Source organism: Mus musculus, chromosome 3, assembly GCF_000001635.26.
Source record: "Mus musculus strain C57BL/6J chromosome 3, GRCm38.p6 C57BL/6J".
Lineage (NCBI taxonomy): Eukaryota > Metazoa > Chordata > Mammalia > Rodentia > Muridae > Mus > Mus musculus.
The window spans coordinates 27,561,899-27,586,332 of NC_000069.6; the positions used below are offsets into that span (position 1 = coordinate 27,561,899).

The 24,434-nt window shown below is 42.9% G+C and overlaps 1 protein-coding gene and 1 non-coding gene across 11 annotated transcripts in view; both read right to left on the reverse strand.

Moving 5' to 3' along the window:
- Positions 1-24,434, reverse strand: part of Fndc3b (fibronectin type III domain containing 3B) — a 295,173-nt gene that overhangs the window by 145,764 nt on the left and 124,975 nt on the right. Inside the window, exon 1 of one of the 10 annotated variants that reach the window (XM_006535546.3) lies at positions 223-228. The exons of the other annotated variants lie outside the window; for them this stretch is intronic. The gene's annotated coding sequence lies outside the window, so the exon portion shown is untranslated. Of the gene's footprint in view, positions 1-222; positions 229-24,434 lie in introns of those variants that run through there. 10 annotated transcript variants of the gene reach the window in all.
- Mir3092 (microRNA 3092) lies at positions 23,002-23,097 on the reverse strand. Its single transcript, NR_037275.1, has one exon. It is a non-coding gene; the product is annotated as a microRNA 3092 (primary transcript).

Below are 24,434 nucleotides of genomic sequence, written 5' to 3' on the forward strand. Positions count from 1 at the left end.
TTCTCCAACCTGTAATTTCTTCCCAAGATTCAAAGTTGACTTGAAGAATACAGCCCTATCCTTACAGAAACCTGGGTTCGGATCCGGCCTGGGCTACTACAGTTACCTGAAGAGAGGAGCACCTGCTAATTTCAAGGGTTGCTCTAAGGAAGGGATGATGGGGCACAGATCCAGCATCTTCAACAGTGCCACCAGAAACTGGTGACTCAGCAACTTTAACACTGCACTGAAGAGAGGTAGGAGAATTGCACAGCCAGATTGCTGCAGAATCCCTGGGAGAGAGGCCAAGAGAGCAGGGAGCTTGTTTTGCCCTTCACAGGTTTTTCTCCCAAAAGTCCTATCTTTTCACTGCAAAATTATAGCCTATTTTTAATGACAAATATGTAAATAACAATTTAGACAATAAGAAATGGAAAAGGAGCAGAAAATGTTTTCCTTCTATTTACTATCTACCCCCATAGCCCTAATCCTCCTCCCCACTCTCTACACACACATACACACACACACACACACACACACACACACACACAATTTCTGTTTTCTTTCTCTAGTTTCTAGGAACCCAATAGTTGCGTGTACCTCACTTTCTCAGTGGGCTGGGGCAGATGGATGTCAAAGGACCAGTCCTCACTTTCTGGAAGCAGGTCTTCTGTACTAGACACTGGCTTTAGTACCAGAATTTCTAGCTGGCCCGACAATTGCCCTTAAAGGCAAATGACCATAATAGTAGCGGAGGCACACCCCTGAAGCAAACTGCTGCCAAGAACCAAAGCTGGGCTGGGCAGATGGACACTCCTGCACTGATGCCCAGGGCATCAAGGCCAGGCCACGGCCATCTTCTCATGTCAAAGACAAGGCTGGGGATCTGTCCACCCTATCAGCTTAAAATCTAACTCTTTCAAAACACTCCTCTAAGAACTGAGTTTGCAAAACAAGTTGAAAGGCAACAAAACACCAGGGATTAAAGCTGAAATTTCAACTTCCTTTAGTTTAAATAAATTTAAGACAGCTACCTAAATAATCTTATTATCAAGTGGCCTTAGACTTCAGTGTTTTAGAACAACCTACGTAGTTACTTTGTGAGTACATAGTGCTATAATATGTTGGTTAATATTTTATTGATTTCAATTCAATAAACATTCATTATGCAAGATGTGGAAAGAAATAAAAAGGCACCAGGGTTTCACAACTGATCCATAAAGACAACCAACTACCACATAGGGCTCAGCAGTTTTCTTTTTAGAGGCAAGTGGTTTTGTGGCTATATGTAGCAATTACTCTTATGATACTTGAGGAAATTTTAAACCTTCACACTGGCAGTGAACGGTAAAGGGATTGGTGAGTCATTTACTGCATGTACACTGTGCTAACACCAGTTTGAAAAAAAATGGATTTAAATTCAGAACTATGGATACAAAGCTTTATGACCATCAAAGAGAGCAGGCCCCAGGCAGGGGCCAGTAATTGAATCTTAAACTCTAGTTTTACAACTCTTGTTGCTGCTTTGTTGAACTCAACACTTCCTTGTTACACACAGTCAGGCTGTGCTGGAAGGTAAGGGTCCGGCGACATTACAGAGAAGGAGTGCTCCTGTTCCTAAGTATGGAGAGAGGGGGATTACAAATGAGCAGGGGTGTAAGGGGCTGTGCAAGCGGTCAGGCTGGGACCCTGCTTTTGCCTTGAAGTTTGTGACAGTGTCTAAGCACGCACTCAGGCTTACAGTCTGGATGTCACAAGCAGCACAGGCTCTTGGTGCGTCTAGGCCATAGAAATGACTAAAGAGTGAGGCAGGAGACCCACGTAAAAAGGTGCGGAATCATGAGAGACACCGAGTTCATGCTCACTTCCAACCTGAAGCTCAAGTTGGTTTCCAAGCTCTTGGCGCTCTGCCCTTCATGCTGTCTGAATCCAAGTTAGGAACAAGATTTACCTGCACGACATAAAAACATCTGGTACCACCCTGTCAACTGTGGTTGTCTTGACAACAATTACTCAACTTGAACTTCTTGGGTTGGGCTTCCTCATTAGACTGGGGATGGCCATGTCCATGGGTGTACACATGAGCCAGGACCCTGTAAGCTTCAACCCTCTAAAGAATGACACAAAGGCAACTCAGTACTACTGAGAAATGGGTCCTGACGGATTCTTTCCATCTACAATCCCTTGTGAGTGATAACCATACCCGAGACAAAAGCATCGAAAGGGCATGGAGTGTCCGTCTGTCCATCTGCTTTACATGGGGGACGCGTGCATGTGATGCATATGGCTATGTGGGCACATGCACATGAGACCAGAGCCCGTCATTAGTTGTACTTGCTAACCACTCTCCATCTTACATACTGACTATGGTCTCTCACTTGGTGGCTGATTCAGCTAGTCTGCCTTGCCAGGGGAATTCTTTAGCTCCACTGTCCAAATGCTGGAATTACCAGTGGGTTGCCATGTCCGTGCTTCATCTGTTTGAGTTCTAGAGATCTGGTCACCATGGTGGCTATCTCCCAAGCCCCATTTTTAAAGCCAGCCCTTCCCAAGGTGCTTTGTCTACTCCCTACTGGGCTATCAGGTAGATCAATACTCCCAATCCCTCATGCAGTGTAGAGGACCATTCACTGATCAGTCAGTAGCAAGGGAGGTTTCTGGGAAAGGTGGGAAGAAACTGGTGCCCAGAATCCCTAGTGAAACCTTAAGTGATTTTATACACTGTAAAAACTTCCCAACATTGTCCTTACTGAATAAAGGTACTTCAATTACATCTGAATCACATCTTGAGATGAAACGCAAGTAATATTGTTAAAGAATACTATTCAAGTTTATAATATGTGTAGCAAAGAATCAAAACGACAGATTGTTCATTGTAGGGCAACTCAGGAGAGCTATGATAAACCATCCTGACAGCAGAGTTCACCATGGCTCTGGGTGTTTGGGGCTTTTCAAGCTATTTACTTTCAGCAGCCTTCTCCACTCTCAGGGGCTTGTGGCCTACTTGCCTAGCATGCAAACAGCCATGTTTTACCCTAGTACTGCATAAGCAAGGCATGGTAGCCATGCCTTTAAATTCAGAACTCGAGGTAGACAAGAAGCTTAGGAGTTCAAGATTATCCTTGACTACATAGTAAGTCCCAGGCCAGTAAGTTTATATGAAACCGTGTATCAAAAGAGAGAGGGAAAGAAGAAGAGAGGAACGGAGAGGAGACTAGGGAGGGAGCAAGGAAGGGAAAGAGGAGGATAACGGATAAAGGATGGATACAAGCATAAAACCATGTCTGTTCTTCCTTGCCAGACACCTCGGCCCATCCCGCGTGATTCCTCACAAACCCCTCTTCTTCCCCAGATGAGCAGAGACGTGAGGCAGAGCTGGGGCTCTCGGAAGCCTTAAGGGTGTGTGTGAATTGTGCTATTTTGTCCGTGGCCATGATCTAGTTGGAAAGTTTGAAAATAGCACTGAAATGATTAACCAGATAGCAACACAGTATTGCATTCCTCGTGAGCTGTTTCACATTATACATCTGTGACAAATCAAATGACTCTAAAGCCATCACCCATCAGAAAGCTGAAAGCAAATTATTATAACACATAGTTTTACCAAGATAGCGTTCCCTGGCAACGCTACTCTCATGAGGTTACGAAACAAACCACAGAGGCAGGTTCCCCTATAACTGCTCCCAAGGTTATGTCTGCAGTCCCCTTTACACCTAAACTTGTACCAATAGAGTGCTCTGACAACATCCTAAAGACATTGTATTGATAACATCCTACAGTTTACTAGCTTGGTTCAAATTCAAAGGTAGACAGGCCCATGATCTATAGACTAGAACTACTAAAGAATGAAAAAATAAATAAATAAAAAATAAAAATCCAGAGTTGTTATGGAAAGGGCTGGAGTAAAGATGAGAAATCAAATGTTCCATGAAACAGAATCACGTTGCATCCTCTGTCTCCTATTGAGAAGGCCCCTTGCTTGCAAGCAAGCACCCATTATCACTAGTGGAAGGTGTCCTTCAAGGCCCTGTGATTTTCTAAAGTGAACTTAAGTTTTACAAAGGTGTTTCACTTACTAACAAAACTTCTCTGAGCTGCCCAGTGGCCATGACTTGGTAATAATGGCCTAGAGGTGATGAGTTGTATATAATCCCCATCTCTGTTGAGAGTTTCTACAGTCAGGCCATGCTTCCACAGCCAGAGCTTTCCTTCTGAGGACTGGGGAAGTAACAATGCTTGGAGGAAGGCTAGACTCAAGTAGCCTAGCCTCAACCATCTCTCAGAGCTTGAAGTCAGGTACATACTTCCAGAAAATTTGGGAAGAGTAGAAAGGCTGGAAAGGCCTAGAGAGCTGAGCCAAGCTGACCAGCCATCTTCTCAGTAACAGGATATTTGAGGTGTTCTGTGGCTGTACTAAAGGTACTTTCTCATCCCACATACTGTGCCCTAGAACCTCAGAAGTGTGCGATTCTTCACAATCAGCTAAAGCTTCGCTTTCAAAAGTCGGCTCCAATGGCCTGGTGTGGAGTCTCTTACCTGCAGTATCAGCACCACCGATCTCACTTAAGTCTACAATTACAGATTCTAGAAAAGGGCTGTTGCTGGACCTTCACTAAATTCCTTCTTGCCATCATGCTTGGGTGCCTGCTGTATCAGGATTTGAGGCCTTTAGGAAATGCTGACTTCCAGACTTCTGGGTCTGCTTCTTTTTTCATAAATTACCCATCTACCGCTCCACCCCACCATGAACAAGTGATCCACTAGTTTTGATGTAGATATTCCTGTACCGATTCAGTAGGATAGGCAATGAGGAGGGACGAAGCAGTAAGCTCTGGGTAGGGAGACAGCCTGCTGGGTAAAGGACTTGCCTTATGACAGGAGTTTGAATTGCCTGGAGCCCACAGAAAAGCAGGAGACAGCACCCCGGAGCTCTTAAGAAAAATGCAAAGCAGAGACAGGAGAGTCTCCAGAGCTTTGAAGGCAGACAACCTGGCTGAGGTGATGACAAAAAGGCCTAGTCTCCAAACAAGGTGAGAAGGTGAGGGCTGTCACCTGAAAGTTGTCCTCAGGCTTCCACACATACCTCTTAGCATACATAGCCACTCACAGTAGCACATCACACACATAACAATGTACACACCAAAGAGCAACAAACTGCATACATCCTAGGAAAAAATAAGCACATTCAAAGATCCTTCAAGTACAGTTTACTTGTAGTTACTTTAAGCTCAATAAGCTGAGTATTAATTTCAGTATATTATTTTAAATATTTTAAATAATATAACATTTTTAAATGGAGAGAAAAATAAGATATTAGCAGAGTGCCATAAATTTTATCCTGGTAATGGGTATTTAATTGAATATACTTCAACTAACAGAAATGAGTATAATTTGTCTAAAAATAGCTCTCCACCTTCCTCTTAATAAATCAATGACTGTACTTCCATAGCAACACAATGAACACAAGCCTTTATGTAATATAGAATTAATAAGCACTATACTAAGTCATGGTTTGTGCAATTACTGCATTTCTTTCTATCATTACTAGTGCCTTCTGATAGCTTAATACATAATCCTATGTGTCTTAGTACAAAACAGACAGGTGATGAAATATTTCAGAAAGCTATTTGTGCGTGTATGAGCATATGTGTGTCTGTAGAACTGTATAAATACATTCATGTATAAATATTCTGTATACAAGCATGTGCGTGCGTGCAGGGGCCAGTAAATCAATTCCAAGTGTCTTTCTTGATAGCTTTCTGCCTAGTTTTCTGACAAAGGGTATCATTGAACCTGATGGTCTTCAACTGGCTAGCCCAGCTAGCTAATGAGCTCCACCTGCAGTCAACCTACAGCCTTTGTCACCACACTTGACTACTACTATATTCTGGGGATATGGACGTCTTTCATGTTTGTGTGGCAGGGACTTTACTTGGCCTTGCATGTCCTGGATCAGTTAATAAGATTGTAAATATTTATGTTGTTGTTGATGGCCAAGAACACAGCATCAGGATTCTCTTGGGAAACATGGCCATGCAGACAATTCGAGTTTAAAGGTGGGAACTGTTGAACGGACTCTAGTCCATGTTCAGAATATTTCAGGTAATGTCAAGTTCATTCTCTCAAAATGCAGTGAATTCCTTTGTTTAATGACCCAAATTTGAAAGAGTGCTTCTTTTTAACAAGCAGCAATCTGAAACTCTTTCTAACAGGCATACAAACTACAGGAAACTTCAATTACATAAAGCAAACCTTCATGAACCTGGACAGTTGGATCCTACCAGCAGCAAGCAACAAACTCCTTAGGATATCTTTCTTCCCTCCTATGATGTGGCTGGAATTGCAGGCATTCCCATGGGCATTTCTGATAGTCTGAACCACTTTTGAAACTGGGTTCTAAAAATATCACATGCTGTCAATCCCTGTATGTTCAATATATGGGAAATCATTATCGCCCTGGTATCTCATACTTCAGTTGGAACAGAAACAAACCCACTAGCATCATTGCCACACAATGATCAACTGACCACTGAGAACAAAATACTGCTGTTTCTAGTTCTGGACTCATGAAACATTGCAGCTGATGGCTCGGTTCACTTTAGAGTTAGAGCCTGCCAACAGGATCGTCCGACTCCAGTCCAAAGGAGACTGTGCTTTGTACTATTTCTTCCTCCCTCCCAAAGTAGACCTTAGGTCTTCAGTGTTCAAATTAACTATACTGATTACTGACACACCTATGTTTGCTTATTAATAAGTAATACAATAATACCACTTCCAATCCTTAAAATACTATAGCTATGTTCCAAGAATTTACTATATATTTTCAAAATAGTTCCATTACCATAATTCTAGCCCAATGGCAGGATAATAAGGCATTAGATGAGATGTTATTTTTTAAATTTCAATATTACTTTTTGAAGTATGTCAGCAAAATCTCAACCTTCCAAGAATGTAAAGATGATCTTATGATTCTACCTGTGGGCTTCACCCAAAACAGCAGCAAAAATTTCCTGGCTAAAAATTCTTTCCCTCTGGACATAAAAAGGAATATTTTCTTCCTTAATATCTTAGTTCAATCTTTTCACGATCATACTCGTTATTATTATGATATAATTACATTCATATAATATGCAAGCCATTTTTTGCATTTGGCTAAAAAGTTCAACACACATACATACTAAAAACACATACTAAAAAGTACGCACATGCACACACACATATACTACTTAAAAATTTAATCATTCATTGTACTGAATTAAATCAATTACTTGTTCAATTTTATTTACAACTTGTCTGAGGACAAGAAAAAATGTGACAGGAGCTTATGACATGGAAAGTATGTATATAACAAATAATTCAGAGGCACTCTTACATTTTTTCTGTCTTGACTGTTTTTTGAAGTGCCAGTATTGTTTATGAAATGGTTTCAAAAGGTTTTTCTTAGAAAAACATAGAAATGCTTTTATGAGACCTCTCATTTATGACAAGTTGCTTACTTGTGTTGTCTCACTCTGCAAGTTCTTTATGAGGACTGCTCATGGCAAAATCCTATTGCCTGACATTTCTCAATTAATAAGGTTCCTAGAGGAATTAACTCACTAAAAAGAAAACAAAGCAGAAGTCATCTGTGTTTACTAAGAAGATCCACAGCAAAACAAAACAAAACAAAACAAACAAACAAACAAACAAACACCTCCTGTGGGCCAACAGAAGACAAAAGGCTTAAGCATATTATGTGTGTATGCACATATGCATGAATGGTGTTCATCTCTATGCATCTGCTCCTACCACAGCCCATCTATCTCCATAGGTCAGGACTGGCTAATTGTCTACACTAGACTTAGTATGCTCAATCTGGGCAAGTAGTGAGGTTGACCAGTTGTCCATCTTAGGCTGTGGTTTATACATGCTCATCTGAAATAATACTGCACTCTTGTGGTGGCCAGAGGACAAATTGTAGAGTTCAAGTTCTTCCTCTCCATCTACTATATGGAACCTGGAAATGAGACTCAGTCATCTTGAAGACCCATCTCCATATATTTTGCCTTGGTCTGTCTCTCTATCAATTGTCAAATTGCCCTGGAAATCAAAATGGAGGCCAGTCCAGGCTGGAGTAGTATTTCAGAGCTACATGTAGGCCAGTTCTCATAACCCTAATCTCTGCTGAGGACTAAAAGTTACATTCACTATGGCTCCTACTAAGGTAACATCCTAGGATTATAAAACAGACAATCTGGACTCTCCTCCTTCCCCATAACATGAATTACACAGAAGCTACACACACACACAGAGGAAAAAATCATTAAGGAAGGAAGGAAGGAAGGAAGGAAGAAAGAAAGAAAGAAAGAAAGAAAGAAAGAAAGAAAGAAAGAAAGAAAGAAAGAAAGAAAGAAAGAACTCATCATCCAAACATAGGAAGTCATCTTTGCCCATGTGGTCCATTGACTTAACCTGCAGGTGGTACTTGACCTACAGCCCAGTCTATTTGCCATCTTCCAGTATATCAATAAGGAAAAAAAAATCCCACTTAAAATTAAAAGAACAGATGCTGCCTAGCTGTATAATTAATTATAGTGTGTGCTCACACACACCAATTTGAAAGATGCCAGACTAGGACTAGAAGTATGTCATTTAGAATTCTTGAAATACAGTGCCTATTTTTTGGGGGGGTGGGGAGAGACTGGGAAGGACAAAATCCCTATCCTATAATCCATGGGGCCATTACAGACTGGTGGAGCATCCAAAGGTTCTGTAGACAGTCACAAAATCCTCAATAATAGGTGCTAGAGAGATGGTTCAGCAGTTAAGGGCATTTGCTGCTCTTGAAGAGGACCTGGATTCAGATTCCAGTACTCCCATGATGGCTCATAACCATGAGATCCCACAACCTCTTCTAACTTCCACAGGTACCAAACATGTATATGGAGCACAGACAGATAGACAGACACAAAACATTCATACACATTAGATAGATAGATAGATAGATAGATAGATAGATAGATAGATAGATAGGCAGATATTGAGACAGACAGACAGACAGACAGAGACAGATATCTAAGCCCCATTAACAAACCAGTGAGGAGCTGTCTTCAGGTTCAGCACTAGGTATACCACATTAGAAACTATGTTCATTTTCTATTACAAATTTCAAGGCAACCAGAAGCGATTAAACAAGGATACCCTACACCTTTCCTTACTGAACTTGAAGCTCAGATACTTTGGACTCAGTGTTGCCATATCCTGTCATGGGTTTCACTTCAGTTAACTTTAATATACAGTGTTCTGAAACTAAGGGCTTTTTTTTTTTAACTTTCCTTGGAACATCTAGAATTTATGAAAGCCAGGCACTGTGTTCCTAAACAAGCTGGCAGTCTCATTACTCTTGAAATTGAAAGCTGAATCCCTGAATAGCTTTTTCATAATCCTGAAAATACACACAACTGCTTCTCTTACCACAACTACTCGGCAAAAGAGGCTGATACCTCTGGATAGATTAGGTACAAATAATTCTAGGAAATGAGTTTCCCCCAGGAGCCTTCAATAGGCCTGACTAGCACCAAAGTGTTGAAAAGAGCTAATCACACTATCCAATAGTCATATGGCCACACAGTAGTAAAAACAATTAGAAAATGTGCGCTCTCTCTCTCCTTTCTCTCTCTCTCCTCTCTCTCTCTTACACACACACACACACACACACACACACGAACAAAGACAAGGCCTTATACATATATTCTATTCTCATTCTATGTGTATGATTTATACATTGAATTTACTATTCATATATGTGTATATATGAATATATATATCCTTATTTACTCAGATACTTTATAATTATTAATATATTTGTGGTTCAAAATCAAATTCCCAATTAGTTCTGAGCAAAATGGCCAGCTTTACTTATCAGATCACAACACAATTCAATCAGTTTATAACAAAAAGACAAGAAATGAATAAAGCACTAAATTTATTCCATAATAGAAACAGATTGTTTCACCTACTAAATACAGTATTTAAAATTATCTTAACCTTCATAAATGTTGGATTTTCGGTATCAATATACACTTCTACATACTGCTGATGTAATACACACTCCAAAAATTAAGAGAAGATGAACAAGGTCCTGGGAAGAGTAATGTCAGTCTTTTCCACTGGCCAGCCCCCCACTGCATAGCTGCAGCAGAGGTGACAAGACCACACCCCTATGAATTATAACCTCAAACTCCACCAGTTATAAGTTATGTGGTCCTGGGCATGTTACTAAACCTATCTCTTTGCCTCAGTCTCCCCCTAAAATGAAGAAATTGATATAGGTTAAGCATACTTAATCCAAAGTGTTCTGAAATCTAAAATGTTCCAAACTTAAAAATGTGTGTGCCAGTGTATACAGACATTTAACCCTCAGATATCCCAAAACCACTTCTGGTTCCGGGCATTTCGGATGAGGACTATCCCACCTGCAGTATCAATCTCACAAGATTGGTACTGGTTAAGAGAAAAGAGTGGGTATGCATCAAACGCTCACAAGAGGGCCTCATAGATGCTCAGCTTGCTGGACCAGCAAGCTGGTTGCCGTCATCATGGCACCAGAGGCAGAGCTGACCTTTACTCTCCTAGTCTAACTAGTGCAGTCCAGATGCAAGCCGTTAAGGCTTTGGAACTGCCCATTTCCAGGCACAGGTAGTACTACATAAGGAGTAAGACACAGACCAGCAAAGCAGTAAACACTGCAGCTACTGAGTAAGCCAGGAACTCGTTTATAGCAGCTGCGCTCATCAACAGTGAGGACTCACTGATGAAGACCAGACAGTATGTTTTATTGCTGAATGAGAATCTCCCCTTCCACTCGTAAAACCATTTGTATCTGGCAGCCAACCACAGAAAGCCCTCTGTGTCTTCTCCACAGTACCAAGCAAGGCTTGCCTGGCATATAGCAAGTACTTAGTAGCCTATTCAGATCAAAGTAAGCCAGCATCTTGTTGCATGCTTCCAGACATAGTCTATAAAAGGGACAGTGGCTCCCTCCACACTCAACAAAGATTTCCCAAACTATAAAGCACAGAACGATCGCTAACCATCAGGGGAGGCTACATTTTCCCAGAAATCAAGATCTCAGTTTATATAAGCAAATACTAGACTTTACCAGAAGATACAGTTACTACAGACTTCAGTACAGACTGTAACAGCAGAAATTTTATCTTCTCTGTTTTGTATAATGTAAGTTTAGAACTCCAAAATGTAACGGCAAGTTTACAGAGCAACAGGAACTCCCTCACGTCAGCTAACCTCCACAGCTTGAGAAACTCAGGTGTGATGAAAACTGTCACCTTCTCAGCAGGACATCATGAGTGTATTCCATGCTGCCGTGGGGTACCACTGTACCTTAGGGTGTGCTTGAAAATTGTGAGCAGAAAAAAACCCTACCATCCCTTGGAAGTTCCTTGCAGGAAGTTTTATTTCTGCTTCAGAGAAATGGGGAGTATTCTCACAATTCTATTTGCCAAAAGAGCCTGTTTATTTACAAAAGCTGGTTACAGGGGGCTAGAAGAAAGGCTTTTCAATGGAGCTGTCTCTTCCTTTCTTCCCTTCTCTCTACTCCTTTCTCGCTCCCTTTAAGAAGTGCTTTCTGTGGCATGTTTGGCTTCTAAGGGCCTGATGAGACCCTGGATGCTACAGTGAATGTCGAGGCCTGAAAGAAATATTTCTCTCTCCCTCTTTGAGTCAGAAAAGCTGAACACAAGAGGATCCATTCAAGGCATGATGGAGTGCCTCACAGAGGCAGCAATATGTTCCCGGTTGGCAAACAGAGAGCTGTTTGGACAGCGAGTACAGCCGCGCACTCAGCAAACATCAGCTTCCCGAAGACTTCGCAGGAGAAAGCGGGAGACGACGTGGGCCCCTTTTCAGCTCCAGCTCCAGCTTGGGACAATCTTTTTAAACAAAGTGCCTTTGTTCCCAAAGGCACAATTCAATGGGTCCCAATGCTTTCCTAGAAACCATGCACATCTATTCACAACTGCACTAGAGCCAAAGACTCATTTCTAAAGACCTAAAAGGACAAGGAGGTGATGGGAGACATCCCGATATCCATCCGTATCCTAACAGACGAGGAATGACTGGGGAGCTCTGTGCCCGTCGCCTGGGATGGCAGCTAGGATGGCAGCTAGAGAAGAAGAGAGCCCACTCGCAGCGTCTCAAGGCCTGCCCTGCCCTCGTCAGTTGCTTTTAAGAGCAGGGGCGCTGGTGGTGTTGCATTTGAAGAACATCAACAGATATCCCATAAGGAAATCAGAGGGGAACATGAGCAAAAGAAGCCATCCACATCCGGTCAGGTTACTAAGGGCGTAATTCTAAGGATGTAATTCCTCTCTCCCTGTAGGACTTCAGAAGAAAATGCTTACAGGGTTTCATTAAAACAGTCAGTTTTGAAAAACATCAGCACTGGGTAAGACTCCTCTTAAGTCAATTTTTTTATCAGATTCTCCATGACATAAGTAAACGAACATGGAACGGGCACGCTTGCCTCGGCTTGCTTCCCTTTCTGGACGTAACTTGCTACCACGACCCATGTACACAGTGACAGAAGGCTGTCACAATGACATTTTTATTAGCATAAATGCAAGAACTAAACTTTGGACAAACTAGGAACCTAGCTCAGCGGGCGAGTGTTCGCTGAGCACTCTCTGTCTCTGGGTCCAGGTATCAGCACTGAAAACAAGCAAAGGAACAAGAGTTTAAAAGGTTTCAATTTTGAAAATATGGGTAATGTCAGAGGAGAGCAGAAAGGAAGGATGCATCTTACAGGATACAAGTGCCCACAGTCTTCAGTATATTCTCCCTACTCATAAATGCTGATTCCCCATCAGTACAGTGTAGAAAGGGCAAATGTCGGAACCTAGACAACTCTCCACAAATGTATTTTAAAGAGAATGTTCTAACGTGGGGAAACTAGTGCCGTTCAGTGGCCTGGTTTTGTACAGTTCACAAGCAAATAGCTTCCATGTTTTAAAAGAGCTATAAAGGAAAAATAGAATATGCTTCAGAGACTGTATGTCTACAAAACAAGGTATTTTCCTGCCCTTCCCAAAATGAGTTTGGCAATCCCTGTGCTTAGGCACTACAGAAGGGTTAAATAATAATCCCTGGTTCTTCTCGAGACAAATGAAGAACACATTTTCAATTAATGTCTGTAAGGGTCAGAGGCCAGAGACCTGGGGAGGATGAAATGAGAGAGTTAGAACAGAACGGCCCAGCCAGGAATCCACTCACCCAACAACAAGCGCTTAGTAAGACAATCCTTCAATAAGAAAAACCCTTCATCCTTTGGGAAAATACCCAATAAATGGCACAACTTGCAGAATGCCTACCTTCTAATGCTCAGAATAGTAATACTTGCCTTTCTAGGCCAGTGCGAGTTGATTGGGCTGAGGCAAGGCTGATGAAGAGCTTACTAGGAGTGGGGAGAGAGCTCTACTGTATCATCTGGACACTCTGGTTCTCTTGTAGAATATGCCAGAAGAAACACAGACCAAGAAGGGAGACAGCAAAGCTGGCTGCTCTGTAAAACGTGCTTTCCCTCCTACCAGCACACAGGCATCCTCATACAGAGCAGTCTCTACCGGGGAAAAAGTTAAAGAAGCCTGCTGTTGATGGATGAAGGTTAGAGGCTTTATGACGAGACTGTTCCACTCAGACTTATACCTGGTCAACTAAAGCACCAGTAAAGAGGAAGAGAGAGGATCAATTCTGTCTGCATGACAGGCAGTCTGACTGGGTACAGCTGCCACAGAAAAGTCCAAGGGAATCACTGGTGTGGACAGCCAAAGTTCTATTTATTTGTTTTTAATGTGAACTTATTTTCCTTCCTGTGTATGTGTGCAGGGTTGAACATCCATGCTTGTGGAGGCAGACATGGAAGTGCACATGTGGAAGACAGCAGACAGCCTTGGGTATCTGACTTCACCTGCAGATCACCTGAAGTGGGACCCCTGCTGGTTTTCTGCCTAGTATAGCACACTACCTGATGTGTTACGTCCTGGGGATTCTTGTCTCTGCCTCCCATCTCCCCATCTCTTGTAGCAGCTCCAAGATGCAGCTTTGGTGTCAACCCTGACCCTTGGGGTTGCAGTTAAGTACTTTTGCCCACTGAACCATCTCTCCATCTCCAACAGTCAATGTTTAAAACTAATCATACATATATATATATGAGACACATAAGATGTATATCATATATACAATCATATATACATGAGTGTATATATATGCATGCATGTATATGAAATTCTAAATGTAACTTCTAGCCAAGAACACAGAAAAGATCTACCAGACAAAAGATAGGTCCCACCCAGTTAGTATCAAGCCTTCAAAATAGTACAACAAATTCACACTGGGATGTTCAAGACACTGCATAGGAAATACACTCAAAAGTCAGTATTTCTTATATATCCGAAAGTCAACCTCATCTGGGCATTTTATGAATTTGATGGCTAAATCAGATACCCTTACCACAGACACAAAGAAGACATCAACATCTGTTAAACATCTGCCAGCCAATAGCACTGTCTAGACAGGAGGGTGAGAGACCTTGGAGGAAGAGATAGTTCATTTCATCAGAACTTTGTGCAAAGAATGGTATAGAATGAGGTTCAGGACCCCGCTAGAGGTTGATGTTGCCCAATCACAGGGAAGGAAGGAGCATGGCAGGGGAACCCTGGGGAGGTAGACAGTCACTCAAGGACTACGGCTCCTTCTCATAAGGCCACTCACAAGAGAGCTGGTGACAGCGCTGCCAGGAGTTAAGCATAGGGTCCACCCCACTGCACACCTTATAAGCTGTCATTATTCCTATTACAGAGAAGTGAGGGAGTTAGTAGGTGTTCTTTTCAGAGAAAGGAAAGGGTTCTGGGGAGATGGTTCAGTCAGTAATGTCCTTGCCTTGCAACCAAGGGGCTCTGAATTTAACTCCCAGAAACTATGATAAAGTCACTTGTGATAACTTTATGCTTATAATCCCAGAGATCAGAGGACAGAGGTAGAAGAATCACTGAAGCTCATGGGCCAGTCTGCCTAGCTGAATTAGTGGGCCACAGGCCATTAAGATACCCAAGTTAGAGGGAAAAAAAAGTAATTGAAATGTGAAATCTGATGGGGACTGAAGGTTGACCTCTGGTCTCCAGAGGTAGTTAGGGAGGGAGGGAGAGAAGAAGGGACAGAAAGAGAGAAGGAATGAAGGAAGACAGGAAGGCAGAAAGGAAGAAGGAAAGAAGAGAAGGGGAAGGGAAGGGAGAATGGGTGGATGCATGGATGCATGGATGGATGCATGGACACACAGCACCCCAGGGGCATGGAGAACAGCCAAGATGGGACAGGAACGCTCCATCCTGTGCTTTCCCATAGAGCCTTCCTAGAGAGATGCTTCGCCAGGGCACAGGCCAAGGGTCAGGTTTCCAATAGAGGGTACCAACAGCTCTTCCCTGTGGCAGCTATATGGGACTGGCAGAATCAAGGGGCTCTTAACAACAAGGCCAGAGTAAACAGACACTCAGGGACATGAGCAAAACTGTAAAATGTGTGAAGTTCTTTCATATAGACCTCCTAAGCAGCTGGGCTTAGCTAACACGTACTGTCCCCACTCTGACTGTGTGCCCACGTGTGCACAGTGTAGAGAGTATGCTGGGAACACCCGCCACAATGATAAAACTCAGAGTCTGCTTAAGGAGAGAGCGTGTCAGCTGTCCCCCTCGCAGCAGCCACTTCTACAGCTTTACTGTTCTATTTTTAAATTATTATTATTGGGGCGGGGGTAGGGTTGCAGGTGCCACGGAAGGCACAGGAACATCAGAAGACAACTTTCAGGAATCTGTTCTCTTTTTCTACCCTGGATTCCAAGAATCAAACTCATCATCTGGGTTGGTGGCAGGTGCCTGACCCACCAAGCACCTGGCCACTCTTAGTTTTACTTTCCGAACTAAGCCACAGGCAGAGGGAACGGGTACCATGGCAGTCAGTCATCAGCACTCTGATTCCTATATCTGAAATGAAGGCAATGTTTCCCACAATGGGGCCAGTGTGTGATGACATAATTTGGCACAGCCACCGCCCCCCACCCCAGTCCCCCTACACACACTTTGCCAGTTAAAAACACAAAACAACTCTTCTCTTTCTTCCCCTTCTTCCTGGTCCTTCCCCCACCTGGAGAAACCTAGCATGGGTAATTTGGGGTGGGGTGGAATAAGCAGACATGGTGATGTGGGCATCAGAGGATGCTAATGATCAGAGGATGCTAATGGAGTGGGAAGTGTAGAACAGCTAGACACAGGAGCACAGCATCCATGGCAGGAGCTCTCAATAGTGCTAATCTACATGGGAGAAAGAGCCCTGTGCAGAGGAGACGTGGACATAAGAAGCAAGGGGAGAGGCAGAGGATGCACTAAGAGGGTGGTCGCAGGCACAAGGGGCCACATGTCACCCTTTCATAAATATGACAGGGAATTTAAAGTAGGAAAAGGATTAGAATAGATTCTCTATTATGCTAGAGTTAAACGTATCATGCAATGAAGATTCCAGTTTACACAGTGAGATGAGATGGAGCAGCAAGTGTGAGATGTGTGTGTGTGTGTGTGTGTGTGTGTGTGTGTGCTTCAGGCACAATCCCACGAAGCTCAAGTTGGCCTTGAACTTGCTATGGAGCCAAGGATGACCTGAAACTGCTAATCCTCCTGCCTCTACCTGACAAGTGCTGGGATTACAGGACTGTGCTAAGCCACCTGTCTAAAATGTGAGCTTTTATGCATATATGTACCTGTGAGCATACATTCAAGTGCTGGGATTACAATACTGTGCCAACTCAGCTGTCTAAATTGTGAGTCTTTATGAATATATGTATCTGTGAACATATAAGGACATTCACATTCAACTGGTTATCTGGCACCAAAATGATCAGTCATGACAACATGCATACAAATAACATTATATGGATTCAACCGACTTTATTTGGGAATGTGTAAGTATTTATGGATGTATATTATGTACATACAGTAATAATAGATGAAAAGAGAAGTCATGAGTTTGAAGGAGAGCAGGAAGATGTATATGGGACAGTTTCAGAGAGGAAAAGGAAGTGAAAAATATTAAAAACTAAACTCTATACAATATAAACAGACTCATACACATGTAGATACAGATACATACACACACACACACACTCAACAGTTGATTTTTAAAAAGTGTTCAACTCTACCCACTCTTAGAGAGGTCCAAATAAGTATCCAGTATACTGTAGAGCAGATATTGGCTCCCAATTTCTACTCTCTACTAAAGAGTCTAAAGCAGGACTGCTTAGAGAAGTGGCTAACCCTGGGATAGGACTACACAAAAAAAGACAAGATGAGCCTAAACTACTTTACAAAGAACTAACATTGGAACAGCAACCATGAAGCCATCCAGGTGCCACTCCAAGTTCACACACCAGAAAATGGATGTTGCAGAGAGGCCCCCTCACAGTTCACCACCCATCCGCCCAGCTCTGAAAGCGCAACAATGACTTGGGGACAGACAAACGGAAATGCAATATGAGGAACTGAAAATAAATAGAGAGGTGGCTCAGCGGGCAAGGTGCTTTCAAGCCTGACTAACACCCTGCGTCGGACCCCCAGGCCTGACTGACACCCTGCGTCGGACCCCCAGGACCTCCACAGTGGAAGGAAGAACTGACTCCAGCTAGCTGCCCTCTGACCTCTGCACTCTGCACATTCCCAACAAAAGAAACACACGGGGGAATTCTTTTTTTACGAACAGCTTCTCAACATATAATTCAATGAACACAGCCAGTTCAGTACGTGTGTGGGCACCGAGAAGAAACCTGGAGAGATCTAGGTTGCCATTAGAAGGTGTCTGCAGCAATCTCAGCCCCTTCAATGTGGTGACAAGGCCCCAGAAACCTACAAGGACAGCAGGTGCCTTCCTTGGAAACCTCCTGCCACTCGCTGATCTAGGACAAGGCGGGCCCCTTCATGGCAGATTCTTGCTCTAAAATCAAGTCTGGCATAAATATAAAATGAAAACACTACAGCATTTGACGGCATTTGTTTCCCTATCGAGTGATGGATCACCTCATACAGACTAATACCAAGGAGAAAAACAATTTTGGAGTTTCTTCCTCACCTCCTCCATCTAAGCATTCCTCTGTGCACCCCAGCCGTGCTCCCAAGAACCATTAACAAAGACGGGCTGCGGGGGCAGGGAACTCACTACTTAGCACACAAGTCGCTGGAACTTATTTCTAGCAAGAATGGTTTTGTATCATATAACACAACTCTCTTTTCTATCACTATGAATCAGAATTTGAGTTAAAACAACTTGGACTTTGCTTTATGTCAGTTTTCACAAACTAAAGTTGGTTTCTTTCCTGATAAAAATTTATTTCTGGCCTGGGAAAAACTTCTGTGAGGCTCTTCATAGCTCTGATTAACAAGCGCTCAGCTAAGGAGTCTAAAGAAACCATTATTTCCCCAAGGCAACCTGATAGTATAACAGGTCTCTTAGCAACATGGTAGTCACAGGAACCATTCACCATGGTGGAAGAATTAGGTTACCCACTCTGAGTTGAGGCAGAGCAATATTTTAAACTCATTAAATCTATGGGCTCAAGGTAACCCCCAAACTGGCAATGTCCCATGTTTATGTTGGTCTCTGCTTCTTTGGTGCTAGATTAGATAAACATCTATAAACAGTTCTAATTCCCCCAAATGTTCTTGTTACCTTTCTCTTAACATGAAGCCAGGCTTATGGTCCAGAAATTCAACCTAAACTAAGAGCTCGCTCATTTTGATTTGGGTTAACAGGGCTAGCTTTCCACTACCCCACCTCATCCTCCATGTAAACTTCTTCTTTTTTTGTTTTTTTTTTTTTGTTTGTTTGTTTTGTTTTTTTGTTTTGTTTTGTTTTGTTTTGTTTTTTTGGAGACAAGGTTTCTCTGTGTAGCCCTGGCTGTTCTGGAACTCACTTTGTAGACCAGGCTGGCCTCGAACTCAGAAATCCGCCTGCCTCTGCCTCCGGAGTGCTGGGATTAAAGGCATGCGCCACCACGCCCGGCTCCTCCGTGTAAACTTAGAGCTGGGTTTTTTTAGTCCCTCAAAGTATGAACAAGAAAAGTAAGAGGGAAGAACCTAAAGGTCTGGTGACATCCATGTCCCCTGGGCCACTGTGGCTTCATTTCAAGACAGAGCAGCTACTAACCCACACAGCACCTCCCCTCATAGGGCACGCATCTGCTCTGCATCCTCCAGAGACTCCACCCTGCCTCAGTGCGCCGTCTGGGAGTTGGCGCAGCTGAGCACACCTCACTTTTCCAGTAGAACGGACTGCACAGGGACTACACAGGACTTCAAAAGTTTGATGCCATAATGAAACCCATTATTTATACCCTCATTAAAAATAAAAACAATAACCCAATTTCCAAGCTTGATCCTTGGTTTGGATGGCTTACCTAACTTATGAGAAACTAGGCTCTCTTGCTGACGTAATGGAGACAAAGATGAGGATGGTAAAGATTAATGAAAACAAACTAAGACCTCATCCTGATAGAACAAATGTTAAATAAGCAGTGATATTAGCCAAACTAAAGACAAGGTCTCTGTGTATGTGCCTCTCCTACCCACCTGCCTGCCCTGCCTGCCTCCCCCACCCCCCTCTCTCTCCCTCCCTCCCTCCCTCCCTCCCTCCCTCCCTCCCTCCCTCCCTCCCTCCCTCCCTGTCTCTTTGACAGAGGTTCCTATCACCCTCAGATCCCCACTCCATAACCTTGAACAAATTACCTAGCCTTAATCCCTCAACCTTGAAGGCAAAGAGAGCTGGCTTTGCTCTAAGGTGTCATTTCCTTCTAAGGCCAGGTGGCTTAGGTACCTTGAGATAATCTGAGGTGAATGATATAAAATCCTCAACAGCTTCTCCTTACACTAAAGAAGCAAGGATTAATCTAACAGGGGCAAAGTTTTAAATCTTTCTCACCAGCTCCTCCCTCTCGGATGTTACACTAAGCAAGCTCTTACAGATAAACTAAATTGTCCAGTCTGCCAGCAAAAGGCCTGAAAATGGGTAGACCATGAAAGGAGAGCTTCCCTCTGGAAAGTGTGGGGGTGCTGCTGCAGGCAGACAGCCAGTCACAGGAAGACTGTCTTCCTCATCCTCACCTCTGCTCAGCTGTGTGCAGTCTGCACTAGGAATACTGAACTTACCTCATCTGGAAGGTTGTGGTGGGGCATCTGGCTAGGTGAATTTTCCATACCAGCACGATGATCTTCTGCTCTCCGAGTCTATGTGCCCTGAGGCACGTATCTTATAAGCACTGTTTGAAGGGTCAGGGATTCTCAGAGGCAGATGCTGTTCTAACAGGGACCCACAGTGACAGTGGCATGGGTTAATGTGGGGACAGGCCACCTGGGCTAGCTAGATTCCAGTCCTCACAACTGTAAGCTCCAACAACCTGTTCAGCTACTTAACTTCATTGATTTTTCTATCTGCACACAGGTGTGTAGCTAAGTGAACAAGCCTCGGAATACCACTATCCCTGTTAGTGAATAATGAAAGATTTCCAAAGTCACAAACATTACAGTATTTCAGATTTTTAAAGAAGCAAAGAAAAACAAGTCTTCACAGCTCTGGTTTTCTGGAGCCATCACTTATTATTAGAGAAAAGACGGCACTATTTTCATGCTCCAAAAATAGAAGAGAGTACCTGTTGCCATGGTGATCAGTGGTGGAAATAAGAGCAGCCTGCCACAGAAAATTTGAAATGGAAAGCCTAGCCAATTACCTATGAAGGGCATTGCAGGGGACAGAGCGGAGGTGTGAACCCCCTACAACTTTATCTCAAGTACAAAACATTTCTTCCTCATCCTGACAACTATGCTGTTACTATGACAATATAGGAATTAAACCTTTCTGCATTCTCCCTTTTAAGAGAGAACCATGATAAAACAGTAAATGATGTTTTAAAAATTAGAAACAACTGTGAGCATCAAGTTGTTATGATCAAAATGTATTATTTAGACAAGGTCACTATTTTCCCTGAGCAAATATTAGTGTTAAGGAAAATGCAGAGTTCCCCGGTTGTAAAGCCGAGCAAGTGTGTTCGGCTTCCCTGTTCTGCATGAGCACTCATTCCTAAGTCCCTTCTTCCAGCAGGTAAGGAGAACATGCAGCAAGGAAACAGGGGTGCACACAATAGAGCCATGAGCAAAGGCAAAGGGACACGCTGTATTAAAAGTGCCTCGGTGGAAGGAGGCGTGTGAAGACCCCCACACTAAGCATGTCCTGATACCCGGGATCTAGAATGAATGACCGAGAGCAAACCATCTACAGCGTGCTCAGTGTAGAGCCCTGGACTGGAAACTCACCGACCCCAACTTCAGCCTCACCACTCTACATAGGAACAAGCAAGGAGGACTGTGCTGGGCTACTCTGCATCAAATGCTGCTTCAAATAAAAATAGGAGGCTGTTGAGATGGCCCAGTGGGTAAAGGGCGCTGTTGCCAAGAATGATGGCCTGGGATCAATCCCTAAGAACCCCATGTTGGAAGGAGAGAGCCGACCTCTGTGTGTGTACCACAGCACATGCAACCCTGTGCATGTATAGAAACATAAAATGAAGTGCGTGGTGAAAAATTTAATAAAAATAAGCTGTTAGGTAGGACTCGATGTATATTCTTCAGGTTGAGTTCTAATTTTATTTTGTTTGTTTGGTTTGGTTTGGATTGGTTTGGATTTTGAGATAGGGTCTCTCTATGTAGTCCGGGCTGTCCTAGAATTCACTATATAGACCAGGCTAGTCTGGAACTCACTGAGATCTGCCTGCCATTGCCTCGAAAGTCCTGGAATTAAAGGTGAGTCCCCCCACGCCCGGTGAGGTCTACTTAATGGTAATACATATAGAGGGTTTGGTCAAGCATATCTGGATTTATCTTCAGGCCAAAACTCATCAGTGTTAATCTATGAGTTATAAAAATAACAAGGTCTTATATTTTTACTAAGGATCACTGTTGTTTGTATTCTGACACACATGAGAGAGCTGAGCCACACTATCGAGTCATATATTCAATCACTTCTGTAACCTATGACTGTCCCACTCAAACAGTGGCAAACACAAATAGTCAATGTATATGTAAACAAAGCAATTACTTTACTGTCTGCATATTATCAGTGCTGGATACAAATAAAGAGGCCACATTTTTAATGTAACACATTTCCATTTCTTAAAGTATTATATATATATATATATATATATATATATATATATATATATATATATATATATATGTATGTTTTCTTTTCAAGTGTGTTCTAGCCAGGAGTGGAGTTCACGTCTATAATCCCAGTACCAGAGGGCTCTGAGGCAGGGATACTCTGAACATAGAATAAGACCCTGTCTAGGAAAATGTAAAATAGAATTCCAATACTGATTATTTTCAAAAGGAGAAATTTCTGACGTTATAAACCAGGAACATAGAACAACTTCAAAGCTGATGCTTTCTTGAGACATGGGAACAACATTTCAGGCCTGCGTTCCTCTTATTGCTGAGTTTGTGTCCGTTACAGCTGACACCAGCTCCACATGCAGGCCGGGAGAATGTTCCCGATGACCTGGAAGGGCTCTCTGCATGGAGTGGTAAGGGTCACACCCAAACACCCTAAGCCGCAAGACCAGGGTTTCACAGTTCCTCTCCCTGCGGTGGTACAGTAAGTCGGATCATCCTTAGTTTGGAAGCTCAAGTCACAGAAGCTGGGTTACTTAATCCACTCTGGGTAAGAAGGAAGACACTAAGAAGCCACAGTGAGGTGCTGGTTGGGAAGAGATGACATCTCCATGGTGACTCATAGGAAGTGCAAGAGAGGACAGGGTAGGGGAAGCCGCAGAAATGGAAACTCTTGGACCTCAGCCTCACTCCACCTTCCCCGTGGAAGCAGCTCTGTACAAAGGAGGACGCTGGACTCCTCACTCTCCCCTGTCCTCTCAGCCTTGGGCTGGAATAAGATTGCAGGACAGGAGGGGAAACAGCCCCATTCCCAGACACAAAGATCAGGAAACTGGGAGAAAGGCATTTTCCCCTCAGGTCCAGCCTCTTACAGTTTTGCCAGGCCTTTGCAGGGCTATCAGGGCAGCCAAGGCGTCTGGGGACAGTTTCCTGTGAGGTCACCCCACATGTATCCTACCCATAAATCTTTAAATTTTGAACTGAACCAAAAAGATGACTATTTGAGATGCTTTTGCAAGGATGTCATCGAACAGCTCAGACCCCAAATCTGGAGTTTTGTTTTTTTGGTTTTTTTTTTTTTTTTTTTTTTTTTTTAAATCATCAGGATGGTGAAGAGAAACGCACTTCGGTCTCAGACTTATTTTGATTAAAGTGAAACAGAGGAAGGGACACAGACTCAACTTCTTGCAGTTTCTGTAAACAAACAAACAAGCAAGCAAGCAAACAGAGCAAATTGACTCAGCTCTGCAGGAGAGATCACAGCCCTTCTGCCAAGGGAAGGACAGACACAGTGAAGTAATTTCAAGAATGTTAAAAGCATGCCAGTCCTACAAGCCACCCTTACCCCCTCCCCACCCCCGCCCCAGCTTCCAGTCTTTCTTCTGAGATACACGTAAAAACTACAGCCATTCTCTTACCTCTCTCCTCTCCCTCTCCCCACCACTTATCTTTTAACATCTGAGTTCCCAGGTGACACGAAAGGCCTGCATGTCAGAACAGCAGCATACACACTTATACCCTGGATCTCTGAGAAGCAAAGACAAGGGATTCCCACAAAACTCACACAGCACAACTATTTCCTTATAAATAAAACAAGCAGAAAATTTACCAGATGGGTTGTCTGTCTTTGTAAACAACTAAATTCTCAAAGGCAGGTCAATAGACTCTATTCGTTCATTACATAACAATAGTTGAGTTTTCTCATAGCTAGCATAAGCATATTCTAAGTAGAAGGTTAATGGGATTACTGGAAAGCACCAGGAATCAGGTTCTGTTTATAAAATGAATACACTCCTTTTCAAATCTCAATTAAAAATAAAAGACACAGATCTCTGCAAAGCATCTAAATTTCTAAATACTTGAACACAGGTATGTAAGTTTTGCAGCCCTGACTATCTCTAGCTTCCTCAACAGAACTCAACTTTAAAATGCTGTTTAAAACACACAAAGGGCTTTTCAAAGGAGAGGTCCTTTTGCAGGAGAGAGTGTGTTCCATGTCTATGCAGATGGCTTGTCACTAATCAATTTCCAACTACCAGGCGTGGTCCAGGGAAGATAAAGGGTGGGAAGAGGTCAGGACAATTTTTGAAGTCTACCTAGAAGGGAAAAAAATTAGCAGATTCTTTCTCCAGCCTGTTATAAATGAAAACATCGTGGGTTGCGTAGACATTTTAAACTTGACAGAACCTTGTGGAGAATGAAGAGCTA